The sequence below is a fragment of the Moschus berezovskii genome, chromosome 13 (assembly GCF_049115385.1).
Source record: "Moschus berezovskii isolate FMDL1 chromosome 13, NW_MosBer_1.0, whole genome shotgun sequence".
Lineage (NCBI taxonomy): Eukaryota > Metazoa > Chordata > Mammalia > Artiodactyla > Moschidae > Moschus > Moschus berezovskii.
This window is the reverse complement of record NC_142472.1, coordinates 70641104-70668481: the sequence shown is the minus strand read 5'-3', so window position 1 is coordinate 70668481 and position 27378 is coordinate 70641104. Positions and strand designations below refer to the sequence as shown.

The 27378-nt window shown below is 44.7% G+C and overlaps 1 protein-coding gene and 1 pseudogene across 3 annotated transcripts in view; one reads left to right on the top strand and one right to left on the bottom strand.

Moving 5' to 3' along the window:
* Window positions 1-673, bottom strand: part of RUBCNL (rubicon like autophagy enhancer) — a 42147-nt gene extending 41474 nt beyond the window's left edge. Inside the window, exon 1 of one of the 3 annotated variants that reach the window (XM_088842759.1) lies at window positions 465-673. The gene's annotated coding sequence lies outside the window, so the exon portion shown is untranslated. Of the gene's footprint in view, window positions 1-127; window positions 266-464 lie in introns of those variants that run through there. The other 2 variants (XM_055426081.2, XM_055426082.2) reach the window with 2 other exon arrangements.
* Window positions 60-25856, top strand: LOC129556198 (ATP-binding cassette sub-family F member 2 pseudogene; annotated as a pseudogene).
* Window positions 25857-27378: the final 1522 nt, after the last annotated feature.

Here is a 27378-nt window from a genome sequence, read left to right as displayed (position 1 = left end):
CGCCCAACCCCAGAGTCCCAGACGAGTGGTCTCTAGCACCAGCACAGTTGCCTGAAATGATGATCTTAGCAATTTGGATTCAAGTCTGCGCTGCAAGCTGTGGGCCTGGCGGGGACCTGCAACTTACCCGGAGCGCGAGCCACGTCTCTCTGACCTCAGCGGGAGGCACCCCGCGGAACCCCACCCGGAGGACGCCACGGTCAGCATGCGTCCAACCTAATCGTCCTTGTCCGCTGGCAGCCAGGGTTTTAGAATCCCATCACAGCTGTGCCGCGGGGAGCACGCGCATCGCGGGGGAGGCTGGGGAGATGCAACCAACCAATACAGAAAGTTTTCACAAATAGAAACCCAAGCCCTGACAGTTCCTACGGCCGAATGCATCACGTCTCACGCCACCCCCAGGGAGCTTCAGCGAGCTCCAGCAGCGCCCCCAGCGTCTCTTGGGGAAAGAATCTCCCAGTTACCTGCCGGTAACAACACAGGTGAGCCAGTCCTGGCTTGCTTAGAAAAGGCCCTTCTGCTCGGTAAAACCAAACCCTCATCGCGCTCCTTTTAGGTTCCTTGGCTTTGCCCTTTGTCAATTCCAGGTTGTGAAACCAGGTCGCAGGTATTTAGGGCTTTATTTGCCGGGTGTCACTTCGGAACACCCCTCTCCTAGGTGCAGCCTGGCATGGAGTAGTTAAGGGGCAGCGCCGCGTAGACGTGGCTTCTTGGATGAAGCCCTAAGTGAGAATCAGGATCACGAGCCAAATGAGTGCTTGCTATCAATTACCCGCTTCCTTTGAGGATGTGGCCTGAGTGGTAGAGAAACCGCCTGCCAATGTAGGAGATATAAGAGACCCGGTTGGATCCTTGCGTTGGGAAGATTCCCTGGAGGAGGCGATGCCAACCCACTCCAGTATTCCTGCCTGGCGAATCCCAAGGATGGAGGAGGCTGGCAGGCTACAGTTCATAGGGTTAGGAAGACTCCTACACGACCGAAGCGTTTTAGCACACACTGCACTCTTGCTGAGCCTAGATTGGCCTGACCTGAAAGAACTCGGGACACTTGGCATTCTGTCCCAGGAACTCAAGTCCACTGAAGGCCGGCTGGGAGCAGTTTGCATTAAATTAAATCAAGAAGGAAAAGGGTATGGGGTGTGTACTAACATCTGAGTCTCTGGTATGCGGCAGGCACTTTTCCTAATTATTTTCAGCAAGCCTAGCAACATCCCTGAGAATAACAAATCATTTGTTCCCTTTTCACAGAGGAGGGCTCTATGGCTCAGCTAGGTTAAGTTACTTGCCTAAGGTCACACAGCTAGGAAGTAGCAGAGTCAGGCTTTGAAGACTCTTGAGAGTCCCTTATACTGCAAGGAGATCCAACCAGTCCATTCTAAAGGAGATCAATCCTGGGTGTTCATTGGAAGGACTGATGCTAAAGCTGAAACTGCAATACTTTGGCCACCTCATGCGACGAGTTGACTCACTGGAAAAGACTCTGATGCTGGGAAAGGTTGGGGGCGGGAGGAGAAGGGGACGACAGAGGATGAGATGGCTGGATGGCATCACCGACTCTGTGGACATGAGTTTGAGTGTACTCCGGGAGTTGGTGATGGGCAGGGAGGCCTGGCGTGCTGTGATTCATGGGGTCGCGGAGAGTCAGACACGACTGAGTGACTGATCTGATCTGATCTGATCTAACATGAAACTGTGTATCCAGTTGCCACCCAGTCACTAGCAAGGCACAGAAGAAGAATGAAATGAAGGAGGCCAATGTCATGCAAAGTAAATCAGAGAGTCTGCTGGTCAAAAAAACAAAGCAAAAAACAAACTTGAGTCGGTGGTAGACTGCACAGAGTCCCAGGTAAGGACAGTCTTCTTGTAGGGAGACTAGGAGATTTTAGACCAAGATGGTATGGTTTGGTCAGTTCCCTCTGAAGCCACTTTGAAATCATCTTTACTAACAGGTAGAGAGGTATATGGGCTTCCCTGGTGGCTCAGATGGTAAAGAATCTGGCTGCAATGAAGGAGACCTAGGTTCAGTCCCTGGGTTGGAAAGATCCCCTGGAAATGGGAATGGCAACCCACTCCAGGATTCTTGCCTGGAGAATTCCATGGACAGAGGAGCCTGGTGAGCTATGGTTGGGGTTGAAAAGAGTCGGACATGACTGAGCAATGAACTTTCACAGAGAGGTAAATAGACTAGCCTAGGCACTGCTGTGAGGGGCATCCTATAAATCTGAATATCCACATTCCATGTCTAGTCACTGACAGAGGAGGCCCACTTTCTGGAAGAGTATCTCTAGAACTAAGAAAGTTAGAGGACAGATTTTCTTTTTCTTTCTTTTTTTGGCTGTGCTGGGTCTTTGTTGTAGCATGCTTCGGGCTTAGTTGCGGGGCACAGCATGTGGGATCTTAGATTCTGGACCAGGAATCGAACATGAATGCCCTGCGCTGGAAGGCAGATCCTTAACCACGGGACAACCAGGGAAGTTCCCAGATTTTCCAAATTAAGAATACTCATGGAAATCTGCTCCATTCACCCTTCCCTTCTCCCCACCAGCCCCCAGGAATCTGGAAGTAGAATTTCCCAGGCACTAAATGCTGAGGAATAGCCTTTCCAAGACTGCCTCATCGACCGGTCAGTCCTATGAAAGTCACAGGTAATTACAAACCAAGAACCACGCAGGATAAGCTGAGGCAGGTTTTATTTTTCCTGGAGAAGGTTGTCTTCCCGGTCTCAGTGCCCCCCAGGTCTCAAGGGCACTGAGAGCGAGTACCAGGAACGACTCACCGCTTCAGCCAGCCAGGCTCCCGCCAGAGCCCGGTGGTGACACACACAAAGTCCCTTTGTGGCCAGGGTGCCCTCGGAGGAGGCTAGAAGCCTGGCAGCCGCCCGCCCCAACCCAGCCAGGCTGCACAAGAAGGGATTTGTGCCAGCAGGAGAGAGGCGACCCTGCCTTTGAGCTCAGCTCACAGAGCCAGCTAAGGGGAAATCAGCCTCTTGCAGAACAGGAAGGAAACAAGCTGAGATGAACAGCAGAAGGGGCTGCAAGGAGGAGCCTCATGGGCACCGCTGCCAGGCAGACGTGCAGGGAAGGAGGGACCATCCTGTGTGGGAGCCAAGCCAGGACACGTGCCAGGGAGTGAAAGAGCCAAGGAAAGCAGCAGTTGGCTTGTCTCCCTTTCTTTTCCTCCCGTCTGTCTGCCTGAAAGATGCCCACTTTTTTTTTTTTTAATCCACAAAACCCCAAATTTGTATGATTTCATTTACATGCGGAAGCTAGAATAGGCAAATTCATGGAGACAGAAAGTAGAACAGAGGCTACCAGGTCCTGGGGGAGGGGGGAGTTGTTTTGTGTGTACAGAGCATCCGTTTAGCATGCTGAGAAAGTTCTGGAAATGGATGGTGCTGATAACCGGTTGCACATTATTTGTTGTTGTTGTTGTTGTTCAGTCGCTCAGTCGTGTCCGACTCTCCGCGACCCCATGAATCACAGCACGCCAGGCCTCCCTGCCCATCACCAACTCCCGGAGTACACTCAAACTCATGTCCACAGAGTCGGTGATGCCATCCAGCCATCTCATCCTCTGTCGTCCCCTTCTCCTCCCGCCCCCAACCTTTCCCAGCATCAGAGTCTTTTCCAGCGAGTCAACTCGTCGCATGAGGTGGCCAAAGTATTGCAGTTTCAGCTTTAGCATCAGTCCCTCCAATGAACATCCAGGATTGATCTCCTTTAGAATGGACTGGTTGGATCTCCTTGCAGTATAAGGGACTCTCAAGAGTCTTCTCCAACACCACAGTTCAAAAGCATCGATTCTTCGGCGATCAGCCTTCTTCACAGGAAAAGCACAAGCTGGAATCAAGATTGCTGGGAGAAATAGCAATAATCTCAGATATGCAGATGACACTACCCTTATGGCAGAAAGTGAAGAGGAACTCAAAAGCCTCTTGATGAAAGTGAAAGAGGAGAGTGAAAAGGTTGGCTTGAAGCTCAACATTCAGAAAACAAAGATCATGGCATCTGGTCCCATCACTTCATGGGAAATAGATGGAAAAACAGTGGAAACAGTGTCAGACTTTGTTTTTTTGGGCTCCAAAATCACTGCAGATGCTGATTGCAGCCATGAAATTAAAAGACGCTTACTCCTTGGAAGGAAGGTTATGACCAACCTTGATAGCATATTAAAAAGCAGAGACATTACTTTGCCAACCAAGGTCCGTCTAGTCAAGGCAATGGTTTTTCCCGTGGTCATGTATGGATGTGAGAGTTGGACTGTGAAGAAGGCTGATCGCCGAAGAATCGAAGAATCGATGCACATTATTACAAGTGTACTAAATGCCACTGAATTATAGTCTTAAAAAATGGTTAACAAAGATTGTCCAAGTTTCCATCTTCTTTGATTTATACTTCATGCCAAGTGACTCGGTGAGACTGGACTCCCAACAGTTTTGAATATTCAAAACAGACTGAAAAGGGGAAAATAGTTTCAATAGTAAAGGTTATTTTAGCTTTCCAGGTGCTGCTGCTAAGTCACTTCAGTTGTGTCCGACTCTGTGCGACCCTATAGACAGCAGCCCACCAGGCTCCTCCGTCCATGGGATTTTCCAGGCAAGAGTACTGGAGTGGGATGTCATTGCCTTCTCTGAGCTTCCCAGGTGGCGCAGTGGTAAATAATTCACCTGCCAGTTCAGGAGACATGGGTTCGATCCCTGGGTCTGGAAGATCCCCTGGAGAAGGGAATGGCAACCCACTCAGTCTTCTTGCCTGGAAAATTCCATGGACAGAGGATCCTGGCAGGCTACAGTCCATGGGGTCACAAAGAGTTGGATACCACTGAGCACTCATACATTCATATCTTACCATAATAAAATATTTTAATATTTTATTGTAATTTATAATTTTCTTGTTATATTTTATTGTATTTTATAATAAATACATACATGTGTATTGAAAATCTACTATCACAAAGCTTTCTTGATGGTCCATGGTTAAGACTCTGCATTTCCAGTGCAGAGGATATGAGTTCAATCCCTGGTTGGGGAACTAAGATCCCACATGCCTAGTGGCTCAGCCAAAAAAATAAATAAAATATTTTAAAAAGAATAAAGAAAATCTACTGTCATAATGTGATACTTCTCCGGAGTGAAAGATCAGGTAAGAGCAATACCCTAAGAGAGGGTCTCTGACCCCTGGGTATTAGTTTCTTAAATTTTAATAAACCTTGCTCTCTTTTGCTTTCATTGAGAGGTGTCACAGCCCAGCTTTCAGGTTGTTTGCTGCACGTCCCCCATTCAGAAGGAAGAAGAGTCCTGCCATGTTCAATTCAGAGCTTTGTGAGGCTCACAGAGATGCCACATCCCAAAAGAGCTTCTCTATCTTTAAGGGACCGAAGCAGTTAAGACAAAAGATAGAGACACGGCAGTCCCACAGCTTCAGGCAAACGCTGATCCATCCACAGGCTCCGCATGTTCTACTGAGGTGTTAGGAAGACGGACTGTGCCCTTGTCTGACAGATACTGAGAAATTCTTGTCCTTGAGTCCTCCTCCTCCTCTGTCTTCATTACACAGGTCCTGCTTTTCCTCTTTGAAGATGTCCTTAGTGGGACGAGTAGAACCCGAAGCTTCCCCTGTTCTGTGGTCTATTTTTATGACAAAAAATGTGGTATACATAAAAATCTGACGTCTCGCATGAGTGCACTGGTAAACAGTTATTTGCATTAGAGCTAAAAATATTAAGTTGTTAGTATTCTGTTTTGCCCATTAGATTGTGGCTCCAGGAACCTTATTAATTTCTGAATTCCTTCCCTTATGTTGCTTGCTCCCCAGGACCTAGTCCTGTGCTTCATATGTTTTAGGTGCTTCATAAAAATTGTAACTATTCATGTGACTTGTGGGGTGTGGTTTAAATGCCATCTTACAAAGAGGAAGACATTCAGCTAAGATGATCCCATGTTCGGGGACAATGTGTCCAAAGTTCCGTGTCTTAGTCAACATTGAAAGTGTTCTTCACTATGATCTCAACCCAATTTTCAGTCTCTTCTGCCCCTGCCTCAGGGCTTCCCCGGTGGCTCAGATGGTAAAGAATCTGCCTGCAGTGCAGGAGACCCTGGTTCGATCCCTGGATCGGGAAGATCCCCTGGAGAAGGGAATGATAACCCACCTCAGTATTCTTGCCTGGGAAATCTATGGACAGAGGAGCCTGGTGGGCTACAGTCCACAGGGTCACAAAGAGTCAAATAAGAATGAGCGATTAACACCTTCACTTCATTTTCACCCCTGCTTCAGTTACCCTAAGATCCACAAAGGCTCACCAATTGCTCTGGGAAAATTCTTCATATTTTCCTACCTTTGTATCTCAAGCCATTAGCCACATCTTATACTTTGCAAACCCCTTCCCAGTTTCATGCCGGACATTGCATTAGTTTCTGCAGGAGCCTCCTAGCCCTGGGTAGACTATACCTCAAATCATTTCCCCATGGACTATTTGATTAAAAAGAAGGCTAAAACACCTAGAAAAAAAAAAAATCCTGTATGGCTTGTATTGAATTTTCTCCATAATTCTGTTACCATAACAAAGTTACCTTATTTTTCTAAAATTTTCTCTAAAGTAAATTAAGTTGGACTTGGTATTCCCACTGGAATAAGTGGGAAGAAAAATCTGTCGTGTGGTGGAGAGACTTGTTTCCTCCCAGGGTTTCTCAAGAGCCCAGATGCTTATGTAACATCCGAGGGAAGATTTCCAGTCTTGGCTCCATCATGGTCATTGCATGTTTGTTTGTTTTCCCTTTGATTGTTGGTTGCACGGGGTCTCTGCTACTTTGCGACGGCTTTCTCTAGTTGCAGAGAGCAGGGGCTGCTCTCTAGTTGCAGCGCACCGGCTTCTCACTGCAGCGGCTTCTTTAGTTGAAGACCGTGGACGCTAGGTGCGAGGGCTTCAGTATTTGCAGCACTCAGCAAGGGCTTCAGTATTTGCAGTACCCAGCAGCTGTGGTACATGGGCTTAGTCGCTCCGAGACATGTGGGATCTTCCCAGACCAGGGATTGAAATCTTGGCCCCTGCATTGGCAGGCAGATTCTTAACTGCTAGACCACCAGGGAAGTCCTCTCATTGCATGTTCTGAAGTCTATTAATTTGGAAATTTCCATCACTCTCTGCCAAACATGGGCGCAAGGTTCCGTCACTTACTTAGCAACCAAATGCATTTACTTAGCAACCAAATGCCCCTTCAGAGAATCTGCCTCTCTCTCACAGGCTCTCTCTGTCTTTCCCATTCAAAAAAAAGAAAAGAAAACAAAACAAAACCTCTTTTCCTTAGCTCCTTCTTGAGGAAGCTATTTCCCACTCAGGCGACTCCTGCCTTTCTGCTTATCATATGACAAAACCACAATTACACCAAATACAAAACCTTTTAATTCTGCCCCGGAGGACTCAAATCCCTACCGGTCCTTTTCAAGGAAGTAAGAAAAAAAGTGATCTCATTCATTCAAGTATTTCTGCAAAGCAGTAAAAACACAACAACTGAATTTCTCAATATTTTGCCACATGAAATTTAAAAATTAAAACAAATGCATTGTACCAGTACAATGAATACCAATGGATGAATGGAAGTTATATCTCTATAACATGGACGGATCCAACCAACATCTTCTCTCTCCCCAATTCATTTCAATAGCCTTTAAAATCATTCAGCTTGATTTGATGTTCTGATTTCATGCTCCTTAAGCTATCTTTATTTAAAAATTTATTCTCTGCGTCAATTTGCCTTCAGGGAAAGGAGATGCTGATCAGCCAATATGAGCATTCCCACCTACTCCACTCCCCCAAAGTTATATGTGTCACAGTAAATAGTAATAAATTATCATTCTTGCTTATATATGAATCTCCAGAGAATTTCTTCAGATTAAATCAGATCCTCTGATAGGGAGAATGAAAAGTAAAAGTCGCCCAGTTGTGTCCAAGGAATTCTCCAGGCCAAAATATTGGAGTGGGTAGCTTTTCCCTTGCCCAGGGGATCTTCCCCGGTGAAGGCAATGGCAAGCCACTCCAGTACTATTGCCTAGAAAATCCCATGGATGGAGGAGCCTGGTAGGCTGCAGTCCGCAGGGTCGCTAAGGGTCAGACACGACTGAGCGACTTCACTTTCACTTTTCACTTTCACACATTGGAGAAGGAAATGGCAACCCACTCCAGTGTTCTTGCCTGGAGAATCGCAGGGACGGGGGAGCCTGGTGGGCTTCCGTCTATGGGGTCACACAGAGTCGGACATGACTGAAGTGACTTAGCAGCAGTGGGGGATCTTCCCAACCCAGGTGATGAAACACAGGTCTCCTGCATTGCTGGTGGATTCTTTACCAACTGAGCTATCAGGGAAGCCCCAGAAGAATGATGGTCCCCCAGAGATGTCCACATCCTAGTCTCCAGGTTAGGGATTAGGATGTAGTTGTGTCACACAGCAAGGGGGAGTTTAGGTTGCAGATAGAGTTGATTGGACTCATCCAATGAGAGGACTTCCCTAATGGTCTAGTGGTTAAGAATCCACCTGCCAATACAGGCAGCACGAGTTTGATCCCCAGTCCGGGAAGATCCCACATGCCTTGGAGCAACTAAGCCCTTGCACCACGGTTGCTGAGCCTGAGTGCTGCAGCGTGGCTCAGCTGTCATCTTGCTTTTCGATCCATGAGACTCATTTTAGATTTCTGACCTCCAGAACTGTGCAACAGCAAATTTGTATCCTTTTAAATTCTTTTTTCCCCCTAATGTGTATGTATTTACTTGTTTATTTTGGCTGCACCAGGTGTTAGAGGTGGCATGTGGGATCTTCAGTATTTGTTGCAGAATGCAGTATCATATACCCAACCAGGGATCAAACCTGGGCCCCCTGCATTGGGAATGCTGAATCTCACCCACTGGACCACCAGGGAAGTCCCTTAAGACACTAAATTCTTAATGGTGTGAATCAGCAATAGGAGACTGTACAGCTCTATGATAGGGAACTATTACTATTACATTGAGCAGGCGGAAACTAGTACAGACCTCAAGGAACTGAGTGATTTTGCTCACACTGATGAATGCTATTCCTGGAGTTACAGTATGGTATCCCTGCCAAATTGGTTCCTGGACTCCCCTGAAGATAGCTCAATATTTTTCCAGCTTCTCTGATCATCAAAGTCTTCTGAATATAATACAGGCTCTTAAAAATATGTGGTGAATCAATGAGTTTTTGGCAAAATATAGAGACTGTGAGCTATAACTGGTGTATTTTTGATAGTCTAAAAAATGTAAGGCTTAACCCTCTTTCTCTCCTGTTCTGTATGAATGCCTCCTCTATCAAAAAATTTGTAGTTAAATTAGATGGAATTGAAGTAACAGAGAGTTTGTGATGAGAATGACCGGCTCTCTTTCCAGTTACAGGGAAAGTGTGGATTCAGTTTAAAAAATCAACATCTAGTCTTCGTCTCCAGTAGTAATTTCGCTTCTGCAAGAGGAAGCCTCATTTCTATTCCGAGGCATGTGGAAGCTCTTCAGGCTGGCTGGTGGAAGAGCTTGTGACATTCTTGTCAACACAGCTGACACCCATATCATGTCCAACACTAAACACTAGGCCTTTTTTAAGGAGGAAAGGCAAGCAGAGCATATCAATGAATCATGACAACACTTGGTCAGCTAAGAAGGGCTCCCAAGAGTCGTGTAGTCATTCTCTGGAGCTGAAGCTGCTGTCAGAGAGACAAACCAAGTGTCAATAAAAAAGTGAAAGTCGCTCAGTCGTGTCCGACTCTTTGTAACCCCATGGACTATACAGTCCCTGGAATTCTCCAGGCCAGAATATTGGAGTGGGTAGCCTTTCCCTTCACCAGGGGATCTTCCCAATCCAGGGATCAAACCTAGGTCTCCTGCATTGCAGGCAGATTCTTTACCACCCAAATCACAAGGGAAATCCGTAAATAAAAAGGTCCCTTGGAAAATGTCGTCAGTTGCAAGTTGCTGACTCAAGAGCCCTCCTGGGAAGAGATGTGCTTCTCAAACTGAGTTGCGTGCAGAGCTAATACCCTGAACCCGACCACGTTCACACTTACCAGGCTCCTATGAGCTGCTGCTGCTGCTGCTAAGTCACTTCAGTCGTGTCCGACTCTGTGTGACCCCATAGACGGAAGCCCACCAGGCTCCCCCGTCCCTGGGATTCTCCAGGCAAGAACACTGGAGTGGGTTGCCATTTCCTTCTCCAATGTGTGAAAGTGGAAAGTGAAAAGGGAAAGTGAAGTCGCTCAGTCGTGTCTGACCCTTAGCGACCCTGCGGACTGCAGCCTACCAGGCTCCTCCATCCATGGGATTTTCTAGGCAATAGTACTGGAGTGGCTTGCCATTGCCTTCTCCGTCCTATGAGCTAGGAAACCTCTTTTGTATATTCATCATCCCTAACTGGTACTTTGCTGGCAAAAGTCCATATAGTCAAAGCTATGGTTTTTCTAGTAGTCATGTACAGATGTGAGAGTGGGACCATAAAGAAGTCTGAGTGCTGAAGAACTGACACTTTTGAGCTGTGGTGTTAGAGAAGACTCTTGAGAGTCTCTTGGGCAGCAAGGAGATCAAACCAGTCAATCCTAAAGGAAACCAGTCCTGAATATTCATGGGAAGGATTGATGCTGAAGCCGAAGCTCCCATTGTTTGGCCACCTGATGTGAAGAGCTGAGTCATTGGAAAAGACCCTGATGCTGGAAAAGATTGAAGGCAGGAGGAAAAGGGGGAGATAGAGGAAGAGACAGCTGGATGACATCATCGACTCAATGGACATGAGTCTGAGCAAACTCTGGGAGATAGCAAAGGATAGGGAGATAGCGAAGGACAGGGAAGCCTGGAGTGCTGCAGTTCATGGGGTTGCAAAGAGTCGGACATGACTGAGCGACTGAACAACAACTTTCACGTGTGTAGGAATTACCTTGAATCTACATAAAATGCAGATTCCAATCCAGTAGTTCTCAGGTGGGACCCCAGAGGCTGCAACAAGTTCCTGAGTGAAGCCAGGGCTGCTGAGCCGTGGACCATGCTTTCAGTAGCAAAGGCTGGAACAGAATCGCTTATCTGCATGCATCATGGATTTTTTTCAGAGCCTACCAGAAGGCAAGGGAGCAGCTGGAGGGCACACACAAAGCTCCTTTCCAGCCTCAAAAATAGCTGTGTGTTTTCCTGGGGTGATCTAATAGCCCGAGCAGAGAACAGTGTGGCAATGTCCTTAGTCGTTCATTCTGAGCGCTTCATTTGTTCTGGACAATTACTTGGACTCTCTGCACTTGGAGCTCAGAACTCTCTGTCTCGTCTTGCTCTCCGTGTACTTGGTAACCAAATAGGCATTGAAATTCTATTTTCCTGCTGTCTTGAGCAGGATAGATTTCTCCAGAACCCGTGAGGATGACACCAAACCAACAACTTCACATTCTTTAAAAATGATCACCGTGTTGTGGTATGGTTAATTTAGGGATGTGAAGGAAGGCTGCAAACAAATAAACAGGTTCCTTTAAATTGATAGTGCAGAGACAAACACAGGACTCTTGTAGCCTTCATTTTGTCAATATAGCACGTATGTACACCATTGTATAGTATAAATGAAATGATAAATGTCAAGTATTTAGCACAGTGCCTACCTAGCACACAGGAAGCATCTGACATACAGCAGCTATTATTATCAAAATGCATACTTTTCAAGCTGTGAGAGTGAAGTAATGTGAACAGCCCTTAGAATAGCACACGGCAGATGCCAGTCACACTGCAGCAATCATGTACACACGTTCGTGTGCCCCTATGCACAGTGAGAGCAGACAAACTGAAACGCCAGAGTCTGGAGCAGAGAAAGGTTTATTACGAGGTCACACAAGGAGATGAGGTGGCTCATGCCCTGAAAAGCCCCGAGCTCCCTGAAAGGTTTTGGCAGAGCATTTTTAAAGGGCAGGTGAGGAGAAGGTCGCAAGGTAGTGATCAGCTTGTGCACGATTCTCTGATTGGCTGATGGTGAGACCATCAGGTGGTATCACAGGGGTTAATGTTATCAGTCCTTGGGCTCCAGGAGGCCTGAGGCTGCATGCTCATGGTCAGCAAGGACTTCCTCCATTTGAGGGGGCAGGTGGTTCCCACCTGCAAAGCAGCTCAGGAAATGTGCATCAGATACTATTATCTAGGTACTCCAGAGAGGAGCTAAAGCAGAGGGTATGGGGGGGGTGGTCTGTCCTGGGAAGGCCCCATGGGGTCCTTGTTGTTCAGTCGCTAAGCCCTGTCCAACTTTTTGTGACCCCATGAACTGCAGCAGGCCAGTCTTCCCTGTCCTTCAGTCTCTCCCAGAGTTTTTGCTCAGATTCATGTCCATTGAGTCAGTGATGCCATCCAGCCATAGGGTTCTGCTTGGTTATAACCACGGGATGGTGAGGAGGAGGAGGAGGGTATAATGATGACGCGCTTCCGTTCCCTTTTCTCTCAAAGAATCATCTTCCTATGATGAGACTTCAGGAGGATTAAGGAGGTAATCTGCCTGCAATGCAGGACACCTGGGCTCCATCCGTGGGTTGGGAAGATCCCCTGGAGAAGGGACTGGCCACCCACTCCAGTATTCTTGCCTGGAGAATTCCATGGACAGAGGAGCCTGGCCAGGCTACAGCCCATGGGTTCGAAAAGAGTCGGACACCACTGAACAACTAACGCTTGCACTTAGGAGGTAAGGTAATGTGCTTAAGCACATTTTGACAACCAGCAATTACAATGCAAGTTAAACCCTTTCTTGGCATTTCTTGAGTGTGGTCAAAGGTGATCCCTCTCATAACTCTCTACCCCACCCCAACTTCATTGAATTCCTTTCCCCCTCCCCTTCAACTCATTTATACCCAAAATCTACACCCAAGCATCCCCCATTCTCCAAATACCAATTTTTACCACCACTTTGAGTTATTCAACTGACTATGGCTTCCACAGTATTTGACACAGAGCCCCACAGTGAGGGCTCAGCCAGCATTTGTGGAAATGAATGTAGTTTTATCAGAATACAGAATTCTTTCTCCAAGAGTACTAGAGTAAATGGCTATATCTTTAAAATAAAGTGAAGTGAGTGAAAGTCGCTCAGTCATGTCCCATTCTTTGCGATCCATGGTCCATTAAATTCTCCAGGCCAGAATACTGGAGTGGGTAGCTTTTCCCTTCTCCAGGGGATCTTCCCAACCCAGGGATTGAACCCAGGTCTTCCGCATTGCAGGAGGATTCTTTACCAGCTGAGTCACAAGTCTTTAAAATAAAAATTATTTATTTGGCTATGCTGTATCTTAACTGAGGCATGTGGGATCTAGTTCTCTGACCAGGGATCAAACCTGGGCCCCCTGCATTGGGAGCTCAGAGTCTTACCAACTGGACCACCAAGCAAGTCTCTAAATGACTGCTGCTGCTGCTACTAAGTCACTTCAGTCGTGTCCGACTCTGTGTGACCCCATAGACGGCAGCCCACCAGGCTCCTCTGTCCCTGGGATTCTCCAGGCAAGAACACTGGAGTGGGCTGCCATTTCCTCTATCAAAAAATAAAAATAAAACTTTCTTTTTTTTATTTTATTGGAGGCTGGAGGAATTAACCTGCCGGACTTCAGGCTCTACTACAAAGCCACAGTCATCAAGACAGTATGGTACTGGCATAAAGACAGAAATATAGATCGATGGAACAAAATAGAAAGCCCAGAGATAAATCCATGCACCTATGGACACCTTATCTTTGACAAAGGAGGCAAGAATATAAAATGGAGAAAAGACAGTCTCTTTAACAAGTTTTGCTGGGAAAACTGGTCAGCCACTTGTAAAAGAATGAAACTAGAACACTTCCTAACACCATACACCAAAATAAACTCAAAATGGATTAGAGAGCTAAATGTAAGACCAGAGTCTATAAAATAAAACTTTCAACCTCAGTCACCTCTCAAGCACCCAAGACAGAAATGAGCACTAGGAACAGGTTGTGGGCTTCTCCTTGACATAATGACACATCAGTCCTTCCCCAGCCTATTAGGTTAATTCAATAAGATGGTGACCAGGGAGTGACCTAAGTTCAAAGTCAGGGTGCTGGGTGCTTCTCTCCAGTTGTAGAATGCTCTTAACTCCTTAGGATGTAAGGAGATGCTCTCCAAAAGTGCACAGCCTACTTTTTCACGGGTATCCAGGTAACCACAATTATTTTTTTAACTCACTACCAAGGGGAATTGAATCCCATTGTGCAAATTAACCTCTCCTCATCACCTCTATCAACCCAGATACTCATGTGCATCCGCTCTCACTATTCTGATGAGTGAAGGCTCCTGTCTTGGATCCCTCGGATCACATCACAGCAGCAGAGCCCTGAGAGGCAGCTGGCCCTAACGCAATTATAATAGGCTATTAGATAACACTTCTGGGGAAAAAAGCATAGTCTGGAGTTCAAGAGAGGTTTGCAGTCCCTTTAAATATGGTATTAAGAGACTGTCTGATAAATGACTTTTTCTGATTTGTAATCATAGAATTTATAAAGTTATAAAAAATTGCACTAAACTTACTTAAACATTTACTAATTTGCTTTTGTTGGAAAGAGAACAATGGAAGTTAATCATACTTACCTGGAAAATCCATGAAAGAAGGCTACCTTGCCCACATGGGTTTGGTTCAGGTGCCAATGGGCCTAATTCTAAAAGCAGCTCAAATTCTCCACATCAGCTTGTATGCTTGGGATTCTGTTTTTTCTTTCTTCTCAAATTCAAATAGCTACAGATTTACTTTAACACATTTAAGCCTTCTTCTCTTTTTTATTTCCTATCTAAAGTAGTCATTGAAGGGCTCGAATATGATGCTGTAACAGCTCAATCCTATCTGCATGCCCATGTGCTTAGTTGCTCAGTCGTGTCCAACTCTTGCGACCTCATGGACAGAGGAGCCCACCAGGCTCCTCTGTCCATGGGCTTATCCATGGTAGCCCTCTCACATGGAAGAATAAATACCTTCATGATTTGAAAATAAACAAAGATTACCTAATCAGGACATAAGCACTAATCATAAAAGATATGATGGTATTTGAAATAATATATTCAATAATACCTACAATTTAGCTGTCTTTTGTATCAGCTGTGGTTTTCATTTATTAGAGATTCACAAGGTATTGTGCATGACTACTCAGATGGATCCAGATGCACGCTCTCTCTCTTTCTCTCTCTCTCACACACACACGCACACACACACACAAAGCCTTACATTTCACATTGATTTCATGACTGCATGACAATTGCAAAATATCATACCTTTCCCAACTCATGACTTACAAGAGACAGAACAAAAAAGAGGAATCAGTTGTGCTCTTAGAATCCCCCTAAAAATACCACAGGATGGAAAGAAAACCGCCTCTCAGTGCACAGAGCTCCTGATGGGGGTGTCAGCGTGACTTGAGTCACGGGACCCTCCCAGCCTCTGCAGTGATGATCTTGCTTTGTTCAAACTTTTTTCAGCAGGTGATTCACCATCAGACCTAAGGATGAACTTACTAATATTAAAAGGTGGGTAGTTCTGGGGAAGTCTTTAAATAAAATGCAAGACCATGATTTGTGCAATGGCACATTGGATTTCTCTATCAGAAAAACAGAACAATAAAGTAGATAATTTCTGGAAGCCCTGTAACATCATGATTCTTTATTACTTTTTTTTTTTTGGCTGCACCGTGTAACATGCAGAACTTCCCTGACCAGGAATTGAACCAATCCCCCTTGTAGTGGAAGCACAGAGTCTTAATCAGGAAAGACTGATCCCTTATCCCTTAAACTGTTTTTTTCCAAGCTAAAGTTTACGTCACACATTTGATTCACTGACTTCATATACCACCATATTCATTTTCGTTTCTTCCATAAATCCTCCTCTTCCCATTATGGTATTTGGTTCCCTCTTCAGTTCAGTTCAGTCGCTCAGTCGTGTCCAACTATTTGCGACCCCATGAATCACAGCACGCCAGGCCTCCCTGTCCATCACCAACTCCCGGAGTTCACTCAAACTCATGTCCATCAAGTCAGTGATGCCATCCAGCCATCTCATTCTCTATCGTCCCCTTCTCCTCCTGCCCTCAATCCCTCCCAGCATCAGAATCTTTTCCAGTGAGTCAACTCTTCACATGAGGTGGCTAATGTATTGGAGTTTCAGCTTCAACATCAGTCCTTCCAATGAACACCCAGGACTGATCTCCTTTAGAATGGACTGGTTGGATCTCCTTGCAGTGCAAGGGACTCTCAAGAGTCTTCGCCAACACCACAGTTCAAAAGCATCAATTCTTTGGCGATCAGCTTTCTACACAGTCCAACTCTCACAACCATACATGACCACTGGAAAAACCATAGCCTTGACTATATGGACCTTGGTTGGCAAAGTAATGTCTCTGCTTTTCAATATGCTATCTAGGTTGGTCATAACAGTCCTTCCAAGGAGTAAGCGTCTTTTAATTTCATGGCTGCAATAGGCATCTACAGTGATTTTGGAGCCCCCCAAAATAAAGTCTGACACAGTTTCCACTGTTTCCCCATCTATTTCCCATGAAGTGATGGGACCAGATGCCATGATCTTAGTTTTCTGAATGTTGAGCAAAAGCCAACTTTTTAACTCTCCTCTTTCACTTTCCTCAAGAGGCTTTTCAGTTCCTCTTCACTTTCTGCCATAAGGGTGGTGTCATCTGCATATCTGAGGTTATTGATATTTCTCCCGAAAATTTTGATCCCAGCTTGTGCTTCATCGAGCCCGGCATTTTGCATGATGTAATCTGCATATAAGTTAAATAAGCAGGGTGACAATATACAGCCTTGACGTACTCTTTTTCCTATTTGGAACCAGTCTGCTGTTCCAGGTCCAGTTCTAACTGTTGCTTCCTGACCTGCATATAGGTTTCTCAAGAGGCAGGGCAGGTGGTCTGGTATTCCTATCTCTTTCAGAATTTTCCACAGATTATTGTGATCCACGCAGTCAAAGGCTTTGGCACAGTCAATGAAGCAGAAATAGATGTTTTTCTGGAACTCTTCTGCTTTCTCCATGACCAGCGGATGTTGGCAATTTGATCTCTGGTTCCTCTGCCTTTTCTAAAACCAGTTTGAACATCTGGAAGTTCACGCTTCACATATTGCTGAAGCCTGGCTTGGAGAAATTTGAGCATTACTTTGCTAGTGTGTGAGATGAGTGGAATTGTGCAGTAGTTTGAGCATTCTTTGGCATTGCCTTTCTTTGGGATTGGAATGAAGACTGACCTTTTCCAGTCCTGTGGCCACTGCTGAGTTTTCCAAATTTTCTGGCATATTGAGTGCAGCACTTTCACAGCATCATCTTTCAAGATTTGAAATAGCTCAATTGGGATTCCATCACCTCCACTAGCTTTGTTCTTAGTGATGCTTCCTAAGGCTCACTTGACTTCACATTCCAAGATGTCTGGCTCTAGGTGAGTGATCACACCATCATGATTATCTGGGTCATGAGATCATTTTTGTACAGTTCTGTGTATTCTTGCCACCTCTTCTTAATATCTTCTGCTTCTGTTAGGTCCATACCATTTCTGTCCTTTATCGAGCCCATCTTTGCATGAAATGTTCCCTTGGTATCTCTAATTTTCTTGAAGAGATCTCTAGTCTTTCCTTTTCTGTTGTTTTCCTCTATTTCTTTGCATTGATCACTGAGGAAGTCTTTCTTATCTCTCCTTGCTATTCTTTGGAACTCTGCATTCAGATGCTTATATCTTTCCTTTTCTCCTTTGCTTTTCGCTTCTCTTCTTTTCACAGCTATTTGTAACGCCTCCTCAGACAGCCATTTTGCTTTTTTGCATTTCTTTTCCATGGGGATGGTCTTGGTCCCTGTCTCCTGTGCAATGTCACGAACCTCTGTCCAGAGTTCATCAGGCACTCTGTCTATCAGATCTAGTCCCTTAAATCTATTTCTCACTTCCACTGTATAATCATAAGGGATTTGATTTAGGTCATATCTGAATGGTCTAGTGGTTTTCCCTACTTTCTTCAATTTAAGTCTGAATTTGGCAATAAAGGAGTTCATGATCTGAGCCACAGTCAGCTCCTGGTCTTGTTTTTGCTCACTGTATAGAGCGTCTCCATCTTTGGCTGCAAAGAATATAATCAATCTGATTTCGGTGTTGACCATCTGGTGATGTCCATGTGTAGAGACTTCTCTTGTGTTGTTGGAAGTGGGTGTTTGCTATGACCAGTGCATTCTCTTGGCAAAACTCTATTAGCCTTTGCCCTGCTTCATTCCGTATTCCAAGGCCAAATTTGCCTGTTACTCCAGGTGTTTCTTGACTTCCTACTTTTTCATTCCAGTCCCCCATAGTGAATAGGACATTTTTTGGGGTGTTAGTTCTAAAACGTCATGTAGGTCTTCATATAATTGTTCAATTTCAGCTTCTTCAGAGTTACTGGTCGGGGCATAGACCTGGACTATCATGATATTGAATGGTTTGCCTTGGAAATGAACAGAGATCATTTTGTCGTTTTTGAGATTGCATCCAAGTACTGCATTTCGGTCTCTTTTGTTGACCATGATGGCTACTCCATTTCTTCTAAGGGATTCCTGCCCACAGTAGTAGATACAATGGTCATCTGAGTTAAATTCACCCATTCCAGTCCATTTTAATTCACTGATTCCTAGAATGTTGACGTTCACTCTTGCCATCTCCTATCTGACCTCTTCCAATTTGCCTTGATTCATGTACCTAATATTCCAGGTTCCTATGCAGTATTGCTTTTTACAGCATTGGATCTTGCTTCTATCTCCAGTCACATCCAAAACTGGATGTTGTTTTTGCTTTGGCTCCATCCCTCATTCTTTCTGGAGTTATTTCTCCACTGACCTCCAGTAGCATATTAAGCACCTACCAACCTGGGGAGTTCATCTTTCAGTGTCCTATCATTTTGCCTTTTCATACTGTTCATGGGGTTCTCAAGGCAGGAATACTGAAGTGGTTTGCTAGTCCCTTCTCCAGTGGACCACATTGTGTCAAACCTCTCCACCATGACCCGCCCGTCTTGGGTGGCCCCACACAGCATGGTTTAGTTTCATTGAGTTAGACAAGGCTGTGGTCCGTGTGATCAGATTGGCTAGTTTTCTGTGATCATGGTTTCAGTGTGTCTGCCCTCTGATGCCCTCTCGCAACACCTACCGTCTTACTTGGGTTTCTCTTACCTTGGACGTGGGGTATCTCTTCACGGCTGCTCCAGCAAAGCGCAGCCGCTGCTCCTTACCTTGGATGTGGGGTAACTCCTCACGACTGCCCCTCCTGACCTTGAACGTGGAGTAGCTCTTCGTGGCCCTCCTGCGCCCACACAGCCGCTGCTACTTGGATGTGGGGGGTTCCCTCCTTAGATCCCTTCAAAGTTAACAATAAGAACAAGCTGAAACAGGATTGGTATCTAAGCCCAGTCTCTCTTCCTCAGCCGGCAGTCTTCCCGTTTGTTTTGGGAAATGCTGAGCTGTGTGCTTAGCACTGGGGCTCAGAGACAAACATCTGTAGGTTCCCATCCTCTGTCACTTATCAGCTACGTGCCTTGAGCAAAATACTTCTCTCTGAGCCTTATTTCCCTTATTTGCAAAACAGACCTAATACTAAAACCATTTAGCACATAGCATTAGACGACCAGATCTTAGCACAGGGTCTGGAGTGGGGAAGTTAACTATTGATGGGATGATCAGACCTCTTTGGTGCTCCAGAGTTGCAGTCTGTTTTCACCCTACACTCATACTCCATAGGATTCAATCCCCAAAGGCTTCCTGTTCAGTCAGACTTTCCTTAACTCCTAGAATCTGAGCTTCTCAGTGTCCCAACACTAGTGTACATCACATTATTGTGGAAACTACAGAAAAATGGACACCTTTAAGAGACTGAGATGCCATTTTGAGGATATGGGATCCTCCTTATCCCAGCCATTCACTGATGATCATCAATGGAAAAGTAATTTGCCCAAATTTGTCTATTGATTTTGGAATGTATTTCACAGAGATAGGCCAAGGACTAAAGTGGACTAATTTTTTTTTTAATCAAGGACACAGAGCAATAAATAGTATATACTACACTATACGACATCATCAACTCAATGGACATGAGGTTGAGCAAACTCCGGGAGATGGTGAAGGACAAGGAAGCCTGGTGTGCTGAAGTCCATGAGGTCGCAGAGTCAGACACGACTGAGCAACTGAACAACAACACTAAATTATACTTGATTCAGCTGTGAAGTTGAATTCACAGCCTTTAGCTTTTGAATTTTTAATGAATTGAAGTTATGAACATTAAGTGCAAATAAGATGATAAAATCTTTATAGTTGTGAGATATAATTATGAAATGTTATAAGACAAAAATCTTATAACTGCACTTGGGAATAGTTCAGTTTGTGGGAAGAATCTTATAATAAAGTTTCTATTATTAATTGGATTAAAAAATAATAGTATAAATGATGTATGTTTGACATTAGACCTGACATTTAAGGTCTCTAAGCTTCTATTTGTTTATTCATAAAGCATGCTCAGTGAGAAGAGTATCTCATTCAAAACAGTGATTATGAAGATTAAAATACATATATAAGTATTTAGTATAGTCTCTTGAGAAACCTGTATGCAGGTCAGGAAGCAACAGTTAGAACCGGTCATGGAACAACAGACTGGTTCCAAATAGGAAAAGGAGTGCGTCAAGGTTGTATATTGTCACCTTGCTTATTTAACTTATATGCAGAGTACATCATGAGGAACGCTGGGCTGGAAGAAGCACAAGCTGGAATCAAGATTGCTGGGAGAAATATCAATAACCTCAGATATGCAGATGACACTACCCTTATGGCAGAAAGTGAAGAGGAACTCAAAAGCCTCTTGATGAAAGTGAAAGAGGAGAGTGAAAAGGTTGGCTTGAAGCTCAACATTCAGAAAACAAAGATCATGGCATCTGGTCCCATCACTTCATGGGAAATAGATGGAAAAACAGTGGAAACAGTGTCAGACTTTGTTTTTTTGGGCTCCAAAATCACTGCAGATGCAGATTGCAGCCATGAAATTAAAAGACGCTTGCTCCTTGGAAGGAAAGTTATGACCAACCTTGATAGTATATTAAAAAGCAGAGACATTACTTTGCCGACCAAGGTCCGTCTAGTCAAGGCAATGGTTTTTCCCGTGGTCATGTATGGATGTGAGAGTTGGACTGTGAAGAAAGCTGATCGCCGAAGAATCGATGCTTTTGAACTGTGGTGTTGGAGAAGACTCTTGAGAGTCCCTTATACTGCAAGGAGATCCAACCAGTCCATTCTAAAGGAGATTAATCCTGGATGTTCATTGGAGGGACTGATGCTAAAGCTGAAACTCCAATACTTTGGCCACCTCATGCGACGAGTTGACTCACTGGAAAAGACTCTGATGCTGGGAAAGGTTGGGGGCGGGAGGAGAAGGGGACGACGGAGAATGAGATGGCTGGATGGCATCACCGACTCTGTGGACATGAGTTTGAGTGTACTCCGGGAGTTGGTGATGGACAGGGAGGCCTGGCGTGCTGTGATTCATGGGGTCGCGGAGAGTCGGACACGACTGAGCAACTGAACTGAACTGAACTGAACTGAACTGGTATAGTAAACACTCAAAACGTTGTTGATTCTTAATGCTGATGATTTCATTATGACTTAATTTCTCCATCTGTAAAAGAGGAAAGAATACGTGTTGTATAGGTCTTTATGAATATTAGATAAGATAATGTTTTAAGATACGTGTGGTACTGTTTCTGATCACTGTAAGAAATTAATAAATGCTGACTTTTTAAAACAAACTTTTGTTAGCTGTTTACTTCACTAGCCATGTAGACACACACACACACACACACCTGTATGCACATTTTCCCTGGTCACCACTGATACTGTTGAAAAAGGATAAAAATGAGTATCCATTTAAATGTATTCTTTTCCCTGGATAAAACTGTACTTGGGGGTTTTATAAAAAGCTAAAAGGGAAAATAATCTGAAAAAGAATAGATCCATATTATATATAACTGAATCACTTTGCTGTGCATCTAAAACTAACACAACATTGTAAATCAACTATACTTAGTAAAAATAAATAAAATTCCTGGAAGCATCAAAAAGATTATACTTGGAGGGATAAAAAGGCCGTTTCTATTTATCCTATGTCCATTGATTTTTTTCCCCCCTAATCCAAATGGAAATCATAAGCCACATAATCTGTTTGAAACAGAGATTTCCCTGTGGGCTTGTTCTTTCTCCCCAAGTCATTGTCATAAAAAGCCAGTCACTTCCCATCTAAGAGCTCATAAAGCCCAACTGGTGTGGTCTTTGCTCATCAGACCTCAGGTCATTTCACTCTCAGGGAATCCACATCATCTTTTTTCATAGACTTTTATGTTGAGATTTATGAGTAACTTGGTAATGTGGTAATGGGTCCCAATAAATGTCTTTTTTTTTTTTTAAACAAAGGAGCATTTGTTTAAGCAGCTAAATATAGTAATTACTCAATACATTTTTTCCTCCTCCACATACTTTTAGGGAAGGAACTGTGTTCTGTTGTTCTGCGTCAATGACACAAAGTAATTGAGTATAAATGATGTGAAAAGCAGAGACATTACTTTGCCGACAAAAATCCATCTAGTCAAAGCTACAGTTTTTCCAGTAACCATGTATGGATGTGAGAGTTGAACAATAAAGAAAGCTGAGCACTGAAGAATTGATGCTTTTGAACTGTGGTGCTGGAGAAGATTCTTGAGAGTCCCTTGAGTTTCATAGAACCTCAACGGTTCTATGAAGACCTAGAAGACCTCCTAGAATTAACACCCAAAAAAGCTGTCCTTTTCATCACAGGGGACTTGAATGCAAAAGTAGGAAGTCAAGAAACACCTGGAGTAGCAGGCAAATTTGGCCTTGGAGTACAGAATGAAGCAGGGCAAAGGCTAATAGAGTTCTGCCAAGAGAATGCACTGGTCATGGCAAACACCCTCTTCCAACAACACAAGAGAAGACTCTACATGGATATCACCAGATGGTCAACACCGAAATCAGACTGATTATATTCCTTGCAGCCAAAGATGGAGAAGCTCTATAAAGTCAGCAAAAACAAGACTGGGAGCTGACTGTGGCTCAGATCATGAACTCCTTATTGCCAAATTCAGACTTAAATTGAAGAAAGTAGGGAAAACCACTAGACCATTCAGGTATGACCTAAATCAAATCCCTAACAATTATATAGTGGAAGTGAGAAATAGATTTAAGGGACTAGATCTGATAGAGTTCCTGATGAACTCTGGACGGAGGTTCATAACATTGTACAGGAGACAGGGAGCAAGACCATTCCCAAGAAAAAGAAATGCAAAAAAGCAAAATGTCTGTCTGAGGAGGCTTACAGTTCAGTTCAGTCGCTCAGTCGTGTCCGACTCTCCGCGACCCCATGAATCACAGCACGCCAGGCCTCCCTGTCCATCACCAACTCCCGGAGTTCACCCAAACTCATGTCCACAGAGTCAGTGATGCCATCCAGCCATCTCATTCTCTGTCGTCCCTGTCTCCTCCTGCCCCCAACCCTTCCCAGCATCAAAGTCTTTTCCAGTGAGTCAACTCGTCGCATGAGGTGGCCAAAGTATTGCAGTTTCAGCTTTAGCATCAGTCCTTCCAATGAACACCCAGGATCGATCTCCCTTAGAATGGACTGGTTGGATCTCCTTGCGGTACAATGGACTCTCAAGAGTCTTCTCCAACACCACAGTTCAAAAGCATCAATTCTTCGGCGATCAGCTTTCTTCACAGTCCAACTCTCACATCCATACATGACCACGGGAAAAACCATAGCCTTGACTAGACGGACCTTTGTTGGCAAAGTAAAATAGCTGTGAAAAGAAGAGAAGCGAAAGGCAAAGGAGAAAAGGAAAGATATAAGCATCTGAATGCAGAGTTCCAAAGAATAGCAAGGAGAGATAAGAAAGCCTTCCTCAGCATCAATGCAAAGAGATAGAGGAAAGCAATAGAATGGGAAAGACTAGAGATCTCTTCAAGAAAATTAGAGATACCAAGGGAACATTTCATGCAAAGATAGGCTCAATAAAGGACAGAAATGGTAGGGACCTAACAGAAGCAAAAGATATTAAGAAGAGGTGGCAAGAATACACAGAAGAACTGTACAAAAAAGATCTTCACGACCCAGATAATCACAATGGTGGGATCACTCACCTAGAGCCAGACATCCTGGAATGTGAAGTCAAGTGGGCCTTAGGAAGCATCACTATGAACAAAGCTAGTGGAGGTGATGGAATTCCAGTTGAGCTATTTCAAATCTTGAAAGATGATGCTGTGAAAGTGCTGCACTCAATATACCAGCAAATTTGGAAAACTCAGCAGTGGCCACAGGACTGGAAAAGGTCAGTCTTCATTCCAATCCCAAAGAAAGGCAATGCCAAAGAATGCTCAAACTACCACACAATTGCACTCATTTCACACTCTAGCAAAGTAATGCTCAAAATTCCCCAAGCCAGGCTTCTCCAATACGTGAACCGTGAATTTCCAGATGTTCAAGCTGGTTTTAGAAAAGGCAGAGGAACCAGAGATCAAATTGACAACATCCGCTGGATCATTGCAAAAGCAAGAGAGTTCCAGAAAAACATCTATTTCTGCTTTATTGACTATGTCAAAGCCTTAGACTGTGTGTGGATCAGGATAAACTGTGGAAAATTCTGAAAGAGATGGGAATACCAGACCACCTGACCTGCCTCTTGAGAAACCTGTATGCAGGTCAGGAAGCAACAGTTAGAACTGGACATGAAACAACAGACTGGTTCCAAATAGGAAAAGGAGTACGTCAAGGCTGTATATTGTCACCCTGCTTATTTAACTTATATGCAGAGTACATCATGCAAAATGCCGGGCTGGATGAAGCACAAGCTGGGATCAAAATTTTCGGGAGAAATATAAATAACCTCAGATATGCAGATGACACCACCCTTATGGAAGAAAGTGAAGAAGAATCAAAAAGCCTCTTGATGAAAGTGAAAGAGGAAAGTGAAAAAGTTGGCTTGAAGCTCAACATTCAGAAAACAAAGATCATGGCATCTGGTCCCATCACTTCATGGCAAATAGACGGGGAAACAGTGGCTGACTTTTATTTTGGGGCTCCAAAATCACTGCAGATGGTGACTGCAGCCATGAAATAAAAAGATGCTTACTCCTTGGAAGAAAAGTTATGGCCAATCTAGACAACATATTAAAAAGCAGATGTCGAGAATGTCGATCTCGACACCCGAGTGGTTCTGGTGGGGCCCAAAGGAGCAGGGAAGTCAATTCTTCTGAAGCTGCTAACTGGAGAGCTACTGCCCACAGACAGAATGACCCAAAAACACTCTCATGTCAAGATAGGGCATTACCATCAGCATTTACAAGATCAGCTAGACTTAGACCTCTCACCTTTGGAGTACATGATGAAATGCTACCCCGAGATCAAGGGGAAGAAGGAAATGCAGAAGATCATTGGGCAATATGGTCTCACTGGGAAACAGCAGATGAGCCCGATCCGGAACCTGTTTGATGGGCAGAAGTTCTGAGTGTGTCTGGCCTGGCTGGCCTGGCAGAACCCCCACATGCTTTTCCTGGACAAGCCCACCAACCACCTGGACATTGAAACCATCGACGCCCTGGCAGATGCCATCAATGACTTTAAGGGTGGTATGATGCTGATCAGCCATGACTTCAGACTCATCTAGCAGGTTGCACAGGAAATCTGGGTCTGTGAGAATCAGATAATCACCAAGTGGCCTGGAGACATCCTCGCCTACAAGCAGCACCTCAAGTCCAAGCTGGTGGGCTAGGAGCCCCAGCCCACTAGGCAGACCCACAATGTGTGAGCTTTTGCTGGCCGGATGGCTGGGCCGGGCCCCCAGGACCACATCCTGAATTGCTCCCCACAATACTGCTCCCCAGCCCCTTGCCCCCACCTGCCTTAGCTGCACTCTGTGATCCTATCTACAGCTTTACAGGACCTGTCTGTCTCCTGTCCTTCCAGCTACTGTGTCTGTGTCTGGACTCGGCTGGCTGTCCCCACCAGCTCCTCGCTGGTTCTGACCCGATAGTGATGCAGCCAGAGGCCTCTGAGGGTCAGCCCATAGGCCCGTGCCCCGGGTTGGCCTGTTAAAAAGCTAAGGATCCTCGTTCTCTGGGTTTTGGTGATGTTGGAGGAATACCCCCCCAGCCTACCGCCTCCATTCCTTTCTGCTTCTGGTTTGGAGCTCTGGAATAGGGCCTTAATCCTGGTTGGTTTTTAAATAATTATTTAACGGTATAACTTTTAGACCTGTGTGACATCTACAAAGTGTCCAATAAAGAAAGAAGAAGACATGGAAAAAATAAATAAATAAAAAGCAGAGACATTACTTTGCCACCAAAGATCTGTCTAGTCAAGGCTATGGTTTTTCCAGTGGTCATGTATGGATGTGAGAGTTGGACTATAAAGAAAGCTGAGTGCTGAAGAATTGATGCTTTTGAACTGTAGAGTTGGAGAAGACTCTTGAGAGTCCCTTGGACTGCAAGGAGATCCAACCAGTCCATTCTAAAGGAAATCAACCCAGAATATTCATTGGAGGGACCGATGCTGAAGCTGAAACTCCAATACTTGGGCCACCTGATGTGAAGAGCTGACACATTTGAAAAGACCCTAATGCTGGGAAAGATTGAGGGCAGGAGGAGAAGGGGACGATGGAGGATGAGATGGTTGGATGGCATCACTGACCTGATGGACATTAGTTTGAGTAAACTCCGGGAGTTGGTGATGGACAGGGAGACCTGGCATGCTGCATGCAGTCCATGGGGTCACAGGGAGTCGGATACAACTGAGTGACCAAACTGATAAATGATGTGGGCTTTTAATTTTTTATCTTGGACAAGATGGTTAATTTCTCTAAGTCTTGGTTTAAAAATGAAAATTTGATAGTATGAATATTTAGTACAGTCCTATTCTTATTTTAGACCTCTGTTAAAGGCATCTAACTCATAGGAAAGAAAGGTTTCCTATTTCCCATAGAGTCACTACATGTTAATCCGCGTGGTCACCATTTCCAGTGTCCTGCAGTCCTCTGTGTGGATCCAGGTAGAGCTGAAGCAGAGTGCAGGGCCACCAGGTTCCTGCAGTTCCTGTCTGAGCCTACACCGTGAGTGCAAGTCCAAACCAATCTCGAGACTTCCTGGGAGGAATTCCCTCAGTGCCAGAACACCACTTATGCGGGGTGTTCAGTGGAGTTGTAAGCAAGCAAGAACCTTCAGGTTATTCTTGGGCATCCCTTACCTCCTGGCAATAACCATGCCAGTGACCCTGTAAAGGAAAAGGACTTTGAACTGCTTCTTCAGCAGTTTTCAGTGACTTCTCTTTTACAG